Below are 19,160 nucleotides of genomic sequence, written 5' to 3' on the forward strand. Positions count from 1 at the left end.
ACGCAGCAGCAGCAGCAGCCGGGTGGCAGTGGGCGAAGAACCCAGAGTCGCCCTGAGCCGCTGAAGCAGCAACCACGCTGACTTTGGGGTGGGTGGGGGCTGGCTTTGTGGATCCTACCCCCTCCACCACCTTTTTGTGTGTGCGTGTGCTGTTGCAACCAGCTGCACCAGCAGAATTTCTCTCTCCAGAGTTCCAAACTCTTTATTTTCCTTTTCTTAGCCAAGACGATTTGGGTGTCTGGAATTTACACTCCGCTGACATCTCTCCGCTGGGCGTTGGAGTGGAACTTTCTACCTGTTCTTGTCGCAGTAAGTTGTTCTCCCTCCCCACCCGCCCTGCAGTGCTAAATGTTTATTGTCTTTTAAAAGGCAAAAAAAAAATTTCTTTCTTTCTTTCTTTCTTTCTTTCTTTCTTTCTTTCTTTCTTTCTTTCTTTCTTTGCCTATTTGTATTTGGAAGTGGGGGAGAAAAATCTCTCTTTCCATTTTTGCTTACTGAATAGATTAAGAATCGGCTTTTACACACACCCTCTGCTAATTCAGCCCTGTCCAAGGTAAATAGTATTTAATGGGACTTTTTATTTTTCTTTCCATCTATTTTTTTCTCTCTCCCCTTCCACCTTTCCTTTTTATTTCCTGTTTAATCCTTTCAGAGCTTCTTCTTGGAATTTCAATCAAGGGACAGAACTTTTAAAACCCTTTCCATTTGATAAATCCTGCACTAACTCTTGGTCCCTATGGCGTGTGTGAGAAAGTTAGTATTATATAACAAATTGGCACCTTTAAGCAATTTGTCGACTAAAATAACTGTCCCGCTGCTCAGTTTGATGGACAGTTTTTATATAAGGGAGAGCCAGGGGGGTCCTTGAACATGGTTGTAGGAAGATCGGCTGGTTCATTCTGGAATAAACTTCAGGAGATGAGGGAGAGAAGTGGAAGAAGAGGTGGGTGTGTTCAGAATAATGGGTCCAGGAAGGCAGGTGGGAAGAGAGTGCGTGTTCTGGCTTTCAACAGCTGTAAGACGGTACAGGAGTTGGTTAGACCTCGAGACTGAGCAGGGCATAATTTTACATGGACATTAGAGACAGAATCCTGGGACAGATGTGTTACAAGATTGTGTATAAGAAGGTGGCAGACTCTTTCCTTAGAACTTTTTCTTTTTAAGCAGAGATTGGATAGCTGCCTCTCAGGGTTGTTGTAGCACCAACTTTCCTGCACAGGCAAGGGGTCAGCCTAAATGACCTCTGAGGTACCTTCAAATATGCCAATTTTGACTTTGTGTTTGCAAAGTGGGATTTGTGCAGGGTTGCCAGATGTCTTTTGAAAAGCCCATCCCTGACATCACACATCAGGGATAAAGGCTTGGGCGAGAGGGCTTGTGGATTTTTTGTGCGAGCTCCATCAATTTCTCCTGGAGACATACAGTAGTTGGTAGATAGTGCCTAAGAGGTACCCTTTTGCTCCGAACAATACCCATCCCATATATTTCCCAGAGAATAGTCACTTTGGAGCTCCCCCCCCCCCCTTTGGCTTCCTGGCATTCTGGTGCTTCAGCTGTAATTTCGTTATCCACCACTCTGCAGAGACTGTCTACTTCTCAGCTTTCTTCTGTATCGACTGGGTGAACTCCAGTTCAACCTGAAGCAGGTGGGTCAGGCAGCCCTTTAAGGGATGTCCGTCTAACCCTCTGTATTCAGATCCCAATGTTTGGGGTGTGCATCTCAAAGTATGTGTGGGAGGGAGGGAGTTGTGGTTTTTTTTGCCAGTGGCTACTGGATTTCTTGCCCCCCACCCACCCACTTCCCTCTGCTGCTTAACGCTTTAGAGATTTCTCCTCTCTAAAACTGTTCCCAGATGAAGTGAAGTGCTGATTTAATAAGCAACTGCTAGCATGTGTGTTTTGGCACCAGAAAGCTGGCAGAATTATTTCTTTTCTTTTTAAGAGTTAAGGCATCATCTGAAGCTATGTGCGCGCACACACACACACACCCATCCCAAATAGAGTATCTGCTGTTCTGGCATATGAAGCCTGCATGTAAGACTTAATTTTTTTTAAAAATACTGCCATTCTTTGAATAAGGAACATAAGAAGAGCCTTCCTGGGCTAGACCAAGAATTCATGCCATTCAGCATCCCATTGGCCGGAGTGTCCAGCCAGAGGGCTCTGAGAAGCTACTAAGGACATCAAAAAGCTATCCCTCCCTTGTTTCTCACCATCCAGTATTCACAGAGAGACTACCTCTGATAATGGAGGTTCCATATAGCCATCATGGTTAATAGTTTTGTTTTTTGGGGTGGAACATGAATTTGTCACCTTCTAAAGCACTCTAAGTCAATTGCTGCCATAACGTTCTATGGCAGTGAATTCTACAAATGAAGCGTTTTGTGAAGAGGCTCTGTTTTCTCTCTCTGTGATTGTAGTGCGCTCGGATTCATATGTTATTCTGAAATTGTGTCTGGGGTGAAAGCCTTATACAGAATTCTGGAGAGCATGTGCTTGCTATTTCATGACATTTTGGTTGGTCTGATTAAAGGTATTACTCAATCGTTGGTTTTGGTCTTTTTTTCTTCTGGACCAGTGCAGCTGCATTCACTTTATTTATTATTTTGCATTTCATGTTGAGTATCGTTCTTTAGAGTAATGAACCCCTCAGCAAGGCGAATGCTCTTGCCAATGGTTTTCTCCCTCCATCCCCAAGATGCTGCTATTAATTGGCAGAAGTGCTATACGAGCACCATTGTGTTTGCCCTCACAACATCCCTGAAAGGTAGACTAGCAGTCTTCCTGTTCTTATTTACTCAGTAGCCTGTCCTGTGTGGTTTCAAAAGACAAGAAGGGGTGTTCTTTAGCTCAAAGAGATGTTAGAAGAAGAAGAAAACCATCCTACAGACTGTTCCTCAATGTTTGAAAATCAGGTTCTCCAGCATTTGAAATGAAACGGGCTTGTATTAACTAACAGAGTAGACCCACTGAAATTAATAGCCCTAACTTAGCTTGGCTGTTATTTTCAGTGGGTCTATTTTGAGTAAAAGTTAGTTGGCTGCACAGGACGCGGGTGGCGCTGTGGGTTAAACCACAGAGCCTAGGACTTGCCGATCAGAAGGTCGGTGGTTTGAATCCCTGCGACAGGGTGAGCTCCCGTTGCTCGGTCCCTGCTCCTGCCAACCTAGCAGTTCGAAAGCACATCAAAGTGCAAGTAGATAAATAGGTACCGCTCTGGCGGGAAGGTAAATGGCATTTCCGTGCGCTGCTCTGGTTTGCCAGAAGCGGCTTAGTAATGCTGGGCACATGACCCGGAAGCTGTACACCGGCTCCCTCGGCCACTAAAGCGAGATGAGCGCCGCAAGCCCAGAGTTGGCCACGACTGGACCTAATGGTCAGGGGTCCCTTTACCTTTACCTAGTTGGCCAGAACCCAAGATATGTGGCATCTTAATGTTCTTGAGTGTGCATGTATTTGCATTCACATGCATGGGAGATGAGTTGCCCAGTTTTGAGCTCTAACTTCTAAACCATGGAGGAAGAGGTGAAGCATGGTGCGGTTAGGTCAGGAATGGGAGCCAAATGCAGCCCTCCAGTCCCATTTGCCTGGCCCTTGGTACTCCCCCAGGCCACACCCTCTTCCCCCAGGCTCCACCCTCTTCCCCCAGGCCACACCCCTCACAGGCCTCTTTTTTGAAAAAAGCCCTGATGCATTTTTCAGAACTGCAAAGGATGGATCATTAATGAAGATCCTCTCTGCACATGTTCCTCCCTGTTACCCCATCGTTCTTTATGAATCCACACCCATCCACCCGCCAGCATTCAGCAGATGAAAATTAAAAACTTACTGTACTTATCAAAGTACAAAGATAGCCAGATGTTAGCAGATTTGGCTCAGCTGAAGAGAAAAAGACAAAGGCACAAACCCTGCCCCTAAAACAAAAATGTTTTGCCTTTATTATGGGAAGAGGAAACCCATACGTTCTGCAGGCAGAGCAAAGGAAGGAAGTCTTGCAGAGTTCCTGGAAACTTGTGCTGGGATGAGAAAATGAGAAAAAGTTTGCAGCGGAGGTGTGCTGGTGCACAACAACACAAAGGAGCTAATACATTGCTCCACCTCATGTCTCCTTGTGGCAGGGAAGGGTTTTAGATCCCCTGAACTCAGCCTCATCATTCTGCTGGTCAAAACGTTCTCCATCCCCTTGCTAGCCATCGCCAAATGGGCTTGCGCTGCTTTGGAGACTGGAGCTTCTCCCTGCCTGCCTCAAAATGCAGTCAGCAAGGTTTAATGTAAGCCAGGGTTCAGCCCTGGGGCTACCAATGCAGTAACTGAGGTACTTCTGAGCATGTGCTGAGTGCATTTCTCCCACAAACAGGAAACCTATCCTCAAGAGCTTGTAGGCTTAGGGGCAGGTTGTCTAGATGAGAGCAGATGGCATCCTAGGAAGCCTCAACTCCACCTGCCCCAAATAGCAGTCCTTTTACAAGGTCCCTTCAGATGGAGCTTCTCCAGTCTGGTTGGCCACTGTGAGAGGGGATAGGGCCATGGCTCAATGGTAGCACATCTGTCTTCCGTGCACAAGGTTACAGGTTCAATCCCCACCATCTCTGAGTTGGGCTGGGAGACAATCGATCCCTGCCTGAAACCCTGGAGAACTGCTGCAAGTCAGTGTAGATGACCCTGAGTGAGATGGACCAGTGGTCTGACTTGGTATTAGGCAGCTTCCTGTGTTTCCTATGGATTACATGGACCTTTGGCTCTTGTTAGGTTCTCAGGGTCCCTGCTGAAGCAGATTGAAGCTGAGCTCCAGCTTCTGATACTGCTAGTGCCACCTTTTGGGATAATTTGTGATGTGTGCCTGCTGGCAGCAAGTACCAGTTGAACATAATCACCCCTCTTCTTACCATGTGTTTCTCATAATTATTATTGCGGACTGATTTCATTGCTTATTCCCAAAGACTTTATTGGGAAGGCTCATCACAACCTGTTTGCCTCATTTGAGAAGTGACACTCTCAGATTTGCCAGGGAGTGCTGAACTCTCTCCCCAGTTCTGAAATGTGTTAACAGTTTGGAGAGGGGGAGAAGTTGTGAGATGCAAAAGGGGGTGCTCCGAAATGAGAAAATGGACCCTCTGGGTTGCCCTTTTCGGAAGGGCTGTCATTCTGTGGAAGAGCTACCAAGCATAATATCCAGTTAGGACTGGGAATGTTCAGGGACAGAGACCAGTCCTCTTCCTAATAGTGTGAACAATGGCGGTTATTGAAATAGAGAGCAAAATCTTCACACATTAACATTTTAAGGTGGACATTTTGCAGCTGGGGTGAGAAATCTGCGGTCCTTCAGATGATGTTGGACTCCAACTTCTTTCTCCATGATCTGTGGTCCCGGGGAAGATTTTGGTCTTCTGTACCTAGTACTATTTTTTTAAAAAACAAATATGCATTTTATTTTATTTAACAAAATTAATATACTGCATGATTGCGATGAATCCCCTACGTGGTTATATGTGTGTGAGAGAGAGATCACTAAAACACAGTAAAAACAGGTGCAGGCGGTGACAATTTTGTGTGTGTCCCATTGATGTGCAACCGCTGACATGTGTGGCGTTTGTGGCCCCGGAAGGGGATGGATCAGAATGGGCTTATATGTGACCGCTGACATGTGCAATGACCTGGAACGCAACCCCCGCACAAACGGGGAGTTGTCTATATTTTAAAACATTCAAAAGTTTATTTAAATTAGCAGGATGCAGGTGGCGCTGTGGGTTAAACCACAGAGCCTAGGACTTGCTGATCAGAAGGTTGTGGTTCAAATCCCCACGATGATGTGAGCTCCCGTTGCTCGGTCCCAGCTCCTGCCAACCTAGCAGTTCAAAAGCACATCAAAGTGCAAGTAGGTAAATAGGTACCGCTCCGGCGGGAAGGTAAACGGCGTTTCTGTACGCTGCTCTGGTTCGCCAGAAGTGGCTTAGTCATGCTGGCCACATGACCCGGAAGCTCTAAGCTGGCTCCCTCGGCCAATAAAGCAAGATGAGCGCCGCAACCCCAGAGTCGGTCATGACTTGACCTAATGGTCAGAGGTCCCTTTACCTTTAAAAACACATGTCAAATTCCACATCTCAGGATAGGGTTGCCTAAACAAAAGTGTTTTAAGCAGGTGCTGAGAAGAGTGCAGCAAAGGCAGCTGCCTGATGTCAATAGGCAAGGAGTTCCAAAGTGTGGGTTCTACCAACACTAAAAGATTGATTTCTTGCAAGTACAGAACAAGGATCATGTGAAACTTGTAACGGTGCCAGCGCTGCAGATTGAAGTGGTTGAGTGGCCGCGTATGGGGTAAGGCAATCTTGCAAGTAAACTGGTCCCACGCTATTAAGGGCTTTATATACTAGTACCAACACCTTTTAGTAACACATCTGGGTTTAGAAAACAAAAACAAAACCCAGATGTAGCTGCCAGCCATGCAATTAAAGTAATATCTACTTTGTCCCTGAGAGAGGCAAGCGAGCCCTTGGCGATGCATCCACCACCTGAGCTAGCATCTGTTGCAGTTGTCCTTGCATCTGGAAGCGAGATAAGTGGATGGAAAAGGCCCCCTGGCACTAATCCAGGTGCTGATTCATCTGACAAAGATAAGCACTTAGGGGAAAGGGCTGTAGCTCAGTGGTGGAGCACATGCTTTGCATGCAGATGGTCCCAGACTCAATTCCGGGCATCTCTGAGTTAGGCTGGGGAAAGACTCTTCTTGCTTAAAGCCCTGGAAAAAGCCACTGCCAGTCAGTGTAGACACTATTGAGCTAGATGGACGTGACTCAGTATAAGGATGCAGTTGTGTACAGCCTGCAAGACATGTTTGGTGCAATTTTTGTGGACACTGTGCAGGAGCTGGCATGTGAACGTCAACAAAGGCATTGAGCCTGATAAACAGGTAGTCAGTTCACTGGCTGATTTGAGATTGGCTGTTTCCCTGCAATATGTCTTTCTTAAAACAGAGGGAGCCAATGGGCTATATGAGGCTGGTTGTAATTGCATGGTGTTAGGCTAAAAACACTCTGTTGGCGCTCAGAGATGCTTTAGTCTTAAGTAGTACTTCAGAAACTGGATCCAGTGGGGTGGGGGTTAGGGATGCATGCACACGAAAGCTCATACCAAGAACTAACTTAGTTGGTCTTTAAGGTGCTACTGGAAGGAATTTTTTTTGTTTTGTTTCAGAACTGTTAGCAGATGCAAAGTCCATGAGACATATGCATCCTTGGCACAAGGAGGCAAGCCTGGGAGGATGGGGCCCTGACTGACTCCAGCTACAAAAATTGAGGCTGCTGAACAAGCTCTTAGGTTTTTCTTGGGGGGTTATTGCTGCTGGGTTTTTTGTATCTTTATTTTAGATATTGTGATTTATGCGGATATTGTTCAGTTTCGTGCTGCTTTTTTTTTTTTACAATGTTTTATTTATAGTTTATGACTACTTTTGTTATGTTGCAGTTACGTGCATTTTTCATGTTGCAAGCCGCCTTCAGCATGGTTTGAACTGTGGAAAGGTTGGATAAAAATAAAATTATGCATGTATGTATGTGAGGAAGTGGCAGAAAACAAGCTTGCTCCATCATCCGTGTGACAGCCCTTTAAACACAGAAATCCACATTGTGTCCCCCGCATCCCCAGATAATAGGGCTGCTCAGGTATGTGCCAGGTGTGATGTTGGTGGACACACAGAGGTCCACCCAGGGACTGCACCTGTTAAGTGGGTTGTTCAAGGAGGTTTGCAGGCAGATTTGAGGTTTTCCTGTAGTGCTGCTTTTATAGAACAGAGGGAGTCAATAGACTTTAAGATTAGACTTACGGTAAGTCAATACAGTGGTACCTCAGGTTACATACGCTTCAGGTTACATACGCTTCAGGTTACAGACTCTGCTAACCCAAAAATAGTACCTCTGGTTAAGAACTTTGCTTCAGGATGAGAACAGAAATCGTGCTCCGGCGGCACGGCAGCAGGAGGAGGTCCCATTAGCTAAAGTGGTGCTTCAGGTTAAGAACAGTTTCAGGTTAAGAACAGACCTCCAGAACGAATTAAGTACTTAACCCGAGGTACCACTGTAGACTTGCTAGGTGGGATGGGGGGGGCACAAGGAGGGGACAGTCCCATTAGGGAATTTCACAGTCATACCTGGAAGCCCAATGACTAACCTGTGTCCTTCCAGATATGGCTGAACAGCCAACATGGCCAATGGGCAGTAATGATGGGTGTTGTAGTTCACCAACATCTGGAGAGTCACAGGTTTGGTGAATCAACAAATGTAGAACCTATGGCGCACCAGATAGTTTTTATTTGCTCATTTGGTGTTTTGGGATCCTGCTGTTCATCAGGGAGGACTTCAGAGCAGCTTACATTTAAAAAAAATCAACATGTTGATAAGTTTACAGAAATCATAAATAAAATTAAAAACTCTAGCTCCCATAAGCCCCAGCCAATGAGAGTTGGAGTCCTGTAACATGTGGAGGACCAGAGGTTTCCCCATCTCTGCTATTAAAATGCCTGAGGCGGTGGATGCTAGTTGCATGGTGTGGGATAGGAAGGGACTCTGTATGTGCTCAGAGATACTTTGTCCTTTGCTCCCCACCCCCTAAAACTGTGTAGAATTTTGTGGATAAGGGACCATTCCCAGATTCTGCAGCACTTAACAAATCTCTCTGCTAAAGTTGGTTTTTTTTTGGGGGGGGGGTGTAAAAAAAGTGCATGATTTCTCTGTGAAATATATTCTGGATATTACAGTCTTGGCTGGCATTCAGACACAACATAAAGCTTAGCAGTATAGTTTAAGTGATATCCGTTGCCAAGAACTGGACTGCATCATATGAGCATTTGTCTCTGTCTACCAGCTCAGTGCTGCTGTGTTCTGCAAATAAGGTTTGCTGCACGGCCTTTTTGAAAACTTGCAAAACATTAATCCTGTTCCTCTTCAAAACAAACAAACAAACAAACAAACAAACAAACAAACAAACAACCCTATCCCCACGATAGGGCTTTCTTATAAAGCAAATTGCTTTGTTCCAAGATTGGGACGGTAGGGCAAACCACTACAGGAGTTTTGTAGGGCTGTGTTTAAAACAAGACACCCCCCCCAACAAACCTCACATGCAGCCACGCCATGTGGAATCAGATCAGTGGTAATAAAGCTCTTTGCATACCAAGTGCTATTCCCCAGAACACGTGAGGCAGCCAGACAATGCAGCAGGAATGTGTGAAGGGGTTTAGGATGCCTAGGCAGGGATTAAGGTCCTGTAAAGCAACAAGTTGGATGCTATTAAATGTTAATAAAGGGCTTACGGCTGGGGTGGATGTGCCATTCCAGACCAGGTTTCTTAAAGGTACCTAATCGCCAAGGTGGGCTGCCTTTGGACTGCTAAGCACCTTGGTCCGCAAACTGCAGCAGGGCTTAGATCTGAAAAACATCCTCTTTTGAAAAGCCACATCCTGCATTGCGCCCTTCATCATTTCTAGGCTAATGCAGATGATCAAGGGAATGGAAAGCCTCCTTGCTTGCTGTCTGAGGGTACAGATGCAGTAGTGGCTTGAAGCACAGCAAAGTTGTTCCTCCCCACCTGCTCTGCGTTTCAAGCTGCTTTCTTACATTGCCATACACACCAGAGATGAGGTGGGCATGTCTTCACTCAATGGCCATTGCCTGAGTTGTTTCTCTGCACTAAGGCTGTCATCTGCACCTGTGCAACGGCTGCCTGAAATGTTTGCACAGTTAAAGTGGATTACTCTGTCACCATAGCCCACGTGTGAGGAACCTTTGGTCCTCCAGATGTTGCTGAACTACAACTCCCATCAGCCCCAGCAAGCCTAGACAGGGATGATGGGTTTTGTCATTCAGCAACATCTGGAGGGCCAAAGGCTTCTCTGTGAAATATATTGCCCTAGCTCAACAAATCCACTTTCAAAAAGTGGGTTTTTGTGGTTAGGAAAGTGAGAAATGCACTGAGAAGTGTGACCTGAATAAATGATTATTGAGAAGGCATGTAAATACCTGCAAACAAATCAGGATGAAGCTTATTGAATACTCAGTAAAGGCCGACACAGTCTAACCTCTGAAGAAGCTTTGTGCAAGGAAATTGGGATGGATGCGCAATGAAAACTCCAGGTTATCTGGAGGAGTCCTAAATAGTTTGGGAAATGGATATTTGAAGGGTTCCCATATGAACCTGCCTATGTGCAGTCATATTTGGGAGAGGTCCTGTTCCACATTCCTCCTGTGGGTGGGTCGTCTTGTACTTGGTATATTACGTGCCACAGATTGTGGAACTCACTTCCTGCAAGACCTCCCTCGGCTTGCTTCCTACATGATATGGTGACTATGTATGCATTGGTAAAACAGAGAGAGCACAGGTTTAGGGAGGCGCCATACATTTATATGGCACTGCCCCCCCCCCCCCATATTGCCATGTGGAGTTGCAGCAAAAATGTCCATCATTTTGGTAGGAACTGTGTCATTTCAATGTTCCATACCAGGGGTCACCAACCTTTCTGGGCCAGTGGGCACATCTGGAATGTTGAGAGAGTTCCGTGGGCACCAGTCTCAAAATGGCTGCCACGAGGTGTGATGTAAGACAAAATGGCTGCCATAACAAAATGGCAGAAAAAAGAGAGGACCACAAAACAGTATGGTGAGCGCACTCCCCTCAACGAATCCATGGGGAAAAGGCACCTACATCAGCAACTGTTGCACTCTGTTCAGAATGGAAGAGTGGATGAGTGCGATTTTAAACATTATATTCAGACAAATTCAGACTTCAGTTGTAAATTGTTTTTCTTGGAATCTTTTAAAATATTTTTAGATGTGACAACTCAATAGCACAGACTTCCCTCACAGTTATTTGGAATTTAAGAAATAAATTGAATCCAGTGACAACTGTTAAACATACTAATTTTTAGCATGCCTGAAGGGTGAAGCCTATAAATAAATGTTTCCCTTCGGAATAACCCCGTGAAAAAAACCCACGTGAAAACCAATTACAACTTTGATTTTTGATTTGACTGGTATGGTTTCTATTCCCGTTGCCCATTTTGACTTGTAATCCTTCATTAGGTTACTAACTAATCTTATGAAATAATGCACTTCTCAAATGGGGGAAATTCCCCAGTGAAAACGTTTTCCATTTCTTGACAAGCTTCCTTGGAAAATTTTCTACCCCAAATCACTGACTCTGCATAAATGTAGGTTTAGCTGCACGACATGAAATACAGGCCCTAGATGTTACTAACAAGTTTTACTAAATTTAGATACACCGGGTCTCAAATTCTACATAAGCCAGCTTCAGTGTGTGTGTTTTGGGGGGTGAATCATAATGGTAACCAAAAGCATCTAGGAGCCAGAACTACTGCCTCATCTGTTCTGTTTGTGGTGGGGGACATATACGAAGCTCAATGAGCCCACAGCCTAATTTCAAGCAGCCCTTGATTTAATTTTCTGCGGGTGGCAAGGAGAGAGGAAATGGCGGGAAAGTGGGCAGCTGAAAGAGGAAGAAGGTGCTTTCAGACTGCTGCTAATTTCAGGTGGGATTCAGTCCTATACCAGCAAATTCTTTTCATGCAATTGAAGCTGATTTGGTCTCTTGCACAACCCTCCCCCCTACTTTGCTACCATACTTGTACTTTTTGTGATAAGCAAAGTGATAGGAAAATGCACTGGAAAGTGTGGGCTAATTTTTTTGATGCAATGTCATACAACTTCCCCGCAGACCAGATCATAATGGATGCTCTGTAAATGGCTGACACTGTTTAACCTCCCCCTAATTTGTTTGCACGAAGGTCACATCCATACCGTACATACACCATATGCTTAAAGCACATTTAAAAATACATGGCTTCCCAAAATGAATGCTGGGAACTGTAGTTTCCCCTCACAGACACGCAATTCCAAGTGCCCTTAAGAATCCTGCAGCTCCCAGGATTCCTTGAGGGAAGGCATGTGCTTTGAATGTATTGGGTGAATGTGATATTTGTGCAAACAAATCAAGATAAATGCTCAATAAACAGGACTTTTGGAAATGATCAGAAAGGAAAAGGAGGGTTACGTTGGGGTGGGGCTGGAAGGCAGAGAGAGGAGGAGAAGGAGGGCTGCTAAGCTTTTGCCTTTGACCCCATGCACCCCAACGGATTCCAAATAGATTCCCCCCAAGGGAATTGAGCCCTAGACAGAAAATAGGTCCTGTCACCCTAGTTGTTGGTGCCAATTGTAGGACAGTACAGGGCTCCCTTGGCCCTCCTGATGTTGCTGAACTAGAATTCCCACCAGCCCTGGCCATTGCCCATGCTTAGCTGAGCAACATCTGGAGTTCCCCACACCTCTTGCAGAAGAATGATGTTTTCCTAGCACACCTGTACCCCAAAGAACTAACAACTTTTTGACTTTTATGTCTGCAGTGTAAATGAATAGCACATGCCACAGAGTAACGCGTAATTCTGGAGGGGATGGGGACTGGGAAGTGATCCTTAGCATGAGAATAAGATCCCATCCACGCCATAGATTTAAAGCACTCTTACACCACTTTAACAGTCATGGCTTCTCCCCAAAGAATCCTGGCACCTGTGTTTTGTTAAGGGTGCAGAGAGGGGTTGCAGAACTACAATTCCCAGCACCCCTAACAAACTACAGTTCCCAGGATTCTTTGGGGGGAGGGACACCATGACTGTGAAAGTGGTACAAGTGTAGGTTGAGCATATGTTGTGCGTGTGATAGGAGATGAATGCTGCATCCGTCTGCCTGTTTTCCTATGTAAAAGTTTGGAGGGTATGCCATTGGACAAGATTTGACCAGTGATCTCACCCCTTCGGGAGGCAGTTATTGTCACCATTGGAATGGCTTTGATATAGGATTAGATGAATTCCTGAAGGATACGTCTGTCAATGGCTACTAGCCATGGTGGGGGCTGTTCTCTGCCTCCACAGTCAGAGGCTTCTGAGTACAAGTTACTGGAAACCGCAGGAAGGGATGGTGCACTTGTGGTTGGATTCTGCTTGCGTGTTTCCCACAGGCTCACCTGGCTAGCTGCTGTGAGAACAAGATGCTGGACTAGAGTGAGCATTGGTCTGATCCAGCAGGGCTGTTATTATGCTCTTAATTGACCAGGAGTGTTCTTCTTCCTTCTTCTTTGACTAGCCAAATACCAGTTACAGATAGGTAGCCGTGTTGGTCTGCCATAGTCAAAACAAAAAAATTCCTTCCAGTAGCACCTTAAAGACCAACTAAGTTAGTTCTTGGTATGAGCTTTCGTGTGCATGCACACTTCTTCAGATACTGCTCTGAAGAAGTGTGCATGCACACGAAAGCTCATACCAAGAACTAACTTAGTTGGTCTTTAAGGTGCTACTAGCCAAATACCAACACTCATCTCCTTTTCCAGCTTTAACGAACTACCTTAATTCCTGAGCTCTCCAGAAGAAAAACTGGATTGTGGATTGGGTGACCTGAGTAAACAAGGATTGTGCCTGAAGGAGGGGGCGTCAAAAGTCAGTCTCAGCAGCGCAGTGGTGGGTCCCCATAAGCATTAAGGGCAGATAAATCATATCACACTGAACCATATATGGAGGTGTTTTTGCCTTCCATTCTGGTGAGCAAAACTTGAGTCAGTAGGCCCCGGATTCATGACAGCTATTGTGGTTTGCAGCAGATGAGTGCTGTGGGTTTGTGCCTGCCTGTGTTGTTGCTGCTGCTACAGAAGCACGCAGCTAAAGGCTTGATTCCTTGGCAAGGTCCTCGCTGGTTGAACCCTGCTGAATGAATGGGAGCTGCAGCTGAATTGTGGCTTTAAGGAAGAAAAAGTTGCTCCTTCCAAGATAAAGCACAGAATGGCAAGTGGACTGAGCATTGACAGCCCTTTCTGATGCAGCTTTCTCTCTCTCCAACGCCTTTGTGCTGATTCTGATTTCTTTCCATTGTGTTTTGTAAGTCAAGAAATCTGGCCTCTTTTTCAGAAGATGCTAATTTCTCTCCCCACTGAGGGTGGGCAGAGGAGGATGTTAATTTAAGTCAGGTTCTAAGACAATAGGGTCAGGCTCTGGGTTGAAGTTACATCAATACAATAGGCAGATTTTCAAGGCTCATGCTTTAGCCAAAGTGGTGCAAGCAAAGATTCGGTGGCAAGTCACGCAGAACACATCTGCCCTTTCCTTATTAGAAACAACTAATCAGTGTTGCAAGCAGTTGGGTCATTGTATGGCCTTGAGTCCAGCTCCATCACAACGTGTGGCTTCCCTCGGGGCAGTCGGGCAATGGCTACACTTCTGCCCCAGAACAAGGGCTTGACAGGCAGCATAGTGCAGTGGTTAGAACACTGGACTGATTTTTAAAAAAATCCACAATCCTGTTATCTCTAACTGGGAATCAATGGCTTTAAAGTTGCCTGACTGTGTTTGGCTTAAGAACCATGGATGCTGCATGTCTATTTCATACCCACATTTCTGCTTAGCTTTCTCCTCTAGGCCAGGGAGGGGGAATCTGTGGGGCTTCCAGATATTGCTGAACCCCCGACCATCCCTAAAGATTGGCCATGCTGCTGAGCCTGCTGGGAGTTGGAGTCTGGTAACTGGAGGGCTCCCCATCTCCTCTCTGGACTTTAAGTCTTTGTTGTATGTGTGTTATGTGTTTCCTGCATTGCTGTCACACAACGGGTGAAGTTGCCTGATATATCTAGCCTGACTGGCTGCTCTGATGGGCAGTAGCTCTCCATGGTCTCAGGCAGGGATATTTCCTGACTTTCTGAGATGCATTTCACTGCCAGTGCCAGGGACCTGAAACTGGGGCCTTCTGCATACTGAGTAGTGCCCTCTTTAGACTCATTTCTATGGCTTGCCGTGTGGGTCCCCCTCTCTACCACACAGTTTGCTTTTAGCTGTTTGTCCATGTTGTGTGCGTGCTTTTTCTTTCCTTTTCCCCCAGCGACACATGGAATGTTTTATCCATGTCCACAGCTGATTTTTATTTTTTTGGTCTTGGCAAATTGTTAAATGACGGTAGAAACATTCCCCAGCTGGATCAAAATGTAAAGCAGGACACGTGATCCTTGGGTTGTCTCAGATGTTCCCATCTGCCCCAGCCAGTACAGCCTAATATTGGGAGCTGTAGTTCAGCAACATCTGGAGGGCTGCAACATTCCCCAGTCCTCATGTAAACACAATTGAACTACAGTTGAACTACAGTTCCACAATTGAACTACAGTTCCAGCAGAGGAAACAAGAAGGTTTTTGGTGTTGCAGTGAGCTGGAACCTTGTGCTAGGAGAGACAAAGAGAGATATTTCTCTGTCTGCATCCATATTGGAATTGTTTTTAGATGCTTTAATTCCTTTAGAATTTGTGTGTTTGCTGCCGTGGTGTCAGGTTTAGCGCTTCTCCCACACAAGACACGGAACGCTGGCAGTTTAAGTAGCTGAGGTTTATTTCTCAATAACAGGCTTACAGCAGTCCAAGCTTCCACAACTCATCCTTCGCTGTCAGAGTCAGTTGACTCAACTGGCTTCTGACCCCTCCCAAGGCCAGATATACGCCACGTCCTCTCCCGCCTCCTGCTGTCCCACCTCTGCTCTAATCGCTTCTTGGCGACTCTGCTCCTACTTCTTGGTGACTGAGGTGCAGCCAATTCCTCCTCCTCTGGTGGTGGAGACTCAGGTGCAGCCAGTTCCTCAACCTCTGGAGATTCCCCTCTGCTGGGCATGTTCCTGACACATGGGCTCCTTTGGGAGAAAGGGGAGGATATATATTTTAATAATAATAATAAGGTCCTTTCTAGTATAGCCAGCTATATGTGGAGTCCAGGATGCTAGATGCACACTAGCACCTAGGCCTGGCTGGAGTCACCAAGTCACAGATGCAGGAACCCAACAATTGAGTGATAGTTAAAGTTCTGCCCTGAAACAATGAAGGTTAACCTCTTTGAAATATGTAGATTTTGTTTGGTCATTTATTAAAAGGTATTTCTCTCCACTCTTCAGACTTGGGAGTGTGGGGAGAAATCAGAAAGAGCCTCAGAGCAGCTTACTGATCTCACTAATAGGACTGTCCCTCCTTGCCATCAGGCTTACCATCTAAAAGACACAGCACAAAAGGAAAGAAGGATTGGCAGGGAGAAGGAACCCCACCTCCAGTACCTAGATCTTAGATACAGAGTACACCTGGAATGGAGAGAATTCAATGAGAGGAGGAGCCAAAGAGGTGCTGGTTTCTCAGCTGAGTCAATGTAGAGTCTTTCCTGCCCCACCTCTCCCTCTGCTATGGGTCTGGTGGCACCTCCCTACTAGTTGAGGGGAAGTACCTGAGGCAGGCGATGTTTCCGCAGAGCTGATGGAGAAGCCCTGCAGTCCCAACTCTGAAATAGCCTCATGGAACGCTGGCGACTATTTTAAGAGTTTGAGTGTATATCTTCCTTGCAGTAACTATATTTATACTTGCACTGTTCAGCTCTCTAGGGATTTAACAGTGCAATCCCGTGCATGCTTGCTTAGAAGTAAGTCCCGCTGTGTTCAGGGCAGCTGGCTTCCTTGTAAGTATTCCATTTGCAGACTCGGGCTTTTAAAACTCAAGAATGTTTACTATAATGTTTAATTTCACCATGGACCTGGTTGCCTCTGCTGTAGAATAGCTGCAAATCAAATGCATTCCATGACATTTATGGTTATAGAAGAAAGGGGGAGAGGAGTGCATGCTCATGCTCTAAGCTTGTTTCAAAAGACATCTTGAAAATTGCTCCCAAAGGCAGACTAAAGAGCACTGGCTTACCTGGGACAGGAACCAAATGGTGCTTTAGGGGAAGAACATCTCCATTCGTTCAGTTTTTGAATACTTCGCCTTCTGGTTACCTAGTCAGTTCATTTCCTGGCTTTGCGATATGACTTGAATGCATGATCTATCCCTGTTAAATTAGAGGAGAAATTTGCATGCAAATATCTCATTACAATAGCGGTCAGTTGCATGCACACTGTTTGCAAGATGGGCGCTGAGTATGTAAATAATTTCCCCACATATTAAAAGGAAAAGTACGCCGTCTATTTTTCAAGTGAAAACAAACCATTAGTACTATTTGCTTCGGCTGTTGAGCAGATAGATCAGGTGCATGGGAGGGGGGTGACCTCAGGCCTAGGGGATGAATGTGGCCCTCAAAACACTCCCCAGGCCACATTTATCACTGTCCCCGCTTTGTACCCTGACTGTTTTTGCCTGGCTGGGAAACTGATGATGCTTCTTGCTTGGAAGATTGAAGATATGTGTGTGAATATGTGCAGAAACTTGCCAACAGTACAAAGGAAAACTTCATATCCACTGCTCTTACCACTTTTGCATCTACCCCCACCCACAGGTGGCCCCCAGAAGTTGTCCATGTGGCCCTTGGGCTGAAAAGGGATCCCAGCCCCTGAGATCGACAATTCCCAGGTCCAGAAATTATAAATGCAGGCCTTTCTCTGAGTGCCTTTTCCAGCTGAGTTTCGGCAGGTGGCCACAAGAGACAGGGACTTGTTAGTAGTAGCCCCTCCATTGTCAACTGCCCTCTCCAGAAATGCTTTCTGGGTGCCTACATTGATATATTTTCAGCACCAGGCATGACACTTTTTAATTTTCACACAAGCGTCTTAAACTCTATGTATTTAATCTCTTGTATGACTGCTGTGTTTTAATGAAATTGCTTAATCCTGTGGAACTTGTCAGGTCTGGTATTAATTGCTGCTTGCCATGATCTTTTTTATTCCTGTGATTTATAAGGATTCTTTTTTCTTTTTTTAGTGAAAGTGCTGCTCTTTAGAACTTTATGTGAATTTTGTGGTCTTAAAAGCGTCTTTTAGCATTCTCTCCCCCCCTCCCACCTCCAAGAGCATGGTTGTTATTGAGCAACTGATAAATAGAAGGAATAAACAGACAAAGAGTTAAATAGATATCCTGTGACAGTAGATACACCCTCTCTAAGTGTTCCACTCCCCCAGCACTTGCCTCTAACTCTGCCCCTGGATCTGGTAAAGAGGGGAAGGTGGAATCTGTGCATCTTCTCTGCCCTGCACACAGAGTCTGCCTCTAGCATTGCAGCTCTCTGTTTTGCTCTCATTATCCAACAAGAGAGGATTTGGCTGCCAACTTGGATCACTTCAAAAGAGAACTAGACAGAATTGAATTGAATTTTATTATTACGGTCACAGACCAGTTCCGGGTCACTTACAATATCAGGAAAATCATAAAACACAACAGGGCTACATTGAATTGCAACTGTGTACAACAGAGACAATTCAGATATAGCGGCAGTTAAATAAATAAATCTTGATCACTAAAATATAACCTAAAATTATCATTTAAAACCTTAATCATTTTGGTAGTACCTTAATCATTTGGTAGTACATTTTGGTAGAACTAGACAAAATAATTTGCTAAGGGTGTTGGGAATTGCAGCTTTGTGAGGGTGTAAACTACAGTTCCCAGTTCTTTGGCGTTGGGGAGATGTGCTTTAGATGTATGGTGTGTAAACAGCCTGGCAAGAGCATCTTCAGGTCACTCTGTGTAATGTATACGATTACGCCATGCCCACCAGACTTCATAATACACACAAAGGCATCTCTTAATTCTCCATTACAGACCTCAGGCTCTTCTCATCATCCTCCGTCCAGCTGCTCTTCAGTTCTCATGTTTGCTGCCCCAGCAGAGTATTTGAAAGGATGGTTAAGTGCATCTCTGGCAATCGTTGAGCCCGTTGGGATAGACAGGGGTTGGCTTCCAGCTACGCAGTGCCATGCTTTAGCTCTCTTTGTAAATTTAATTCTGCTGCCATGCAGAGCAAGTTAGCATCTATCGAGCAATGTTTCTTGGAAATTAATCTGTTGCACTTGTGAGGGGGCCAGGGGGAGGAGAGGGAGATGAGCAGGGGTGCATTGCCAAAGGAGATACCAGATTTTTTTTCCTCCTCCTCTTGTCATTTCCAAATAAGGCAAAGAGTCTCCCAAGAGAGACACAGGGAGGGAGAGGTAGATGTGAAAATATACAGGAAACTGAACTTTCCTCCCCAGCTGACTAGGAAGGAAAGGGGACGGCCGTGGCTATCGCACTCGGAGAGCATTAGAAATGATGTTGTAGGGCGTAATTCTGATCCACTTGGGATGCATAGAGGTCACCCAGTGGCCTTCTCCATCTGGAATCTCTCTAGGCTG

The 19,160-nt window shown here is 45.5% G+C and overlaps 1 protein-coding gene across 2 annotated transcripts in view; it reads left to right on the forward strand.

Annotated features, from left to right (window-relative positions):
* The window catches only part of NTN3 (netrin 3), a 111,031-nt gene continuing 91,871 nt past the window's right edge, over nucleotides 1-19,160 (forward strand). Inside the window, exons 1-2 of one of the 2 annotated variants that reach the window (XM_028705689.2) lie at nucleotides 1-88; nucleotides 221-309. The gene's annotated coding sequence lies outside the window, so the exon portion shown is untranslated. Of the gene's footprint in view, nucleotides 310-19,160 lie in introns of both variants that reach the window. The other variant, XM_028705688.2, reaches the window with a different exon arrangement.

This window comes from Podarcis muralis, chromosome 14 (assembly GCF_964188315.1).
Source record: "Podarcis muralis chromosome 14, rPodMur119.hap1.1, whole genome shotgun sequence".
NCBI lineage: Eukaryota > Metazoa > Chordata > Lepidosauria > Squamata > Lacertidae > Podarcis > Podarcis muralis.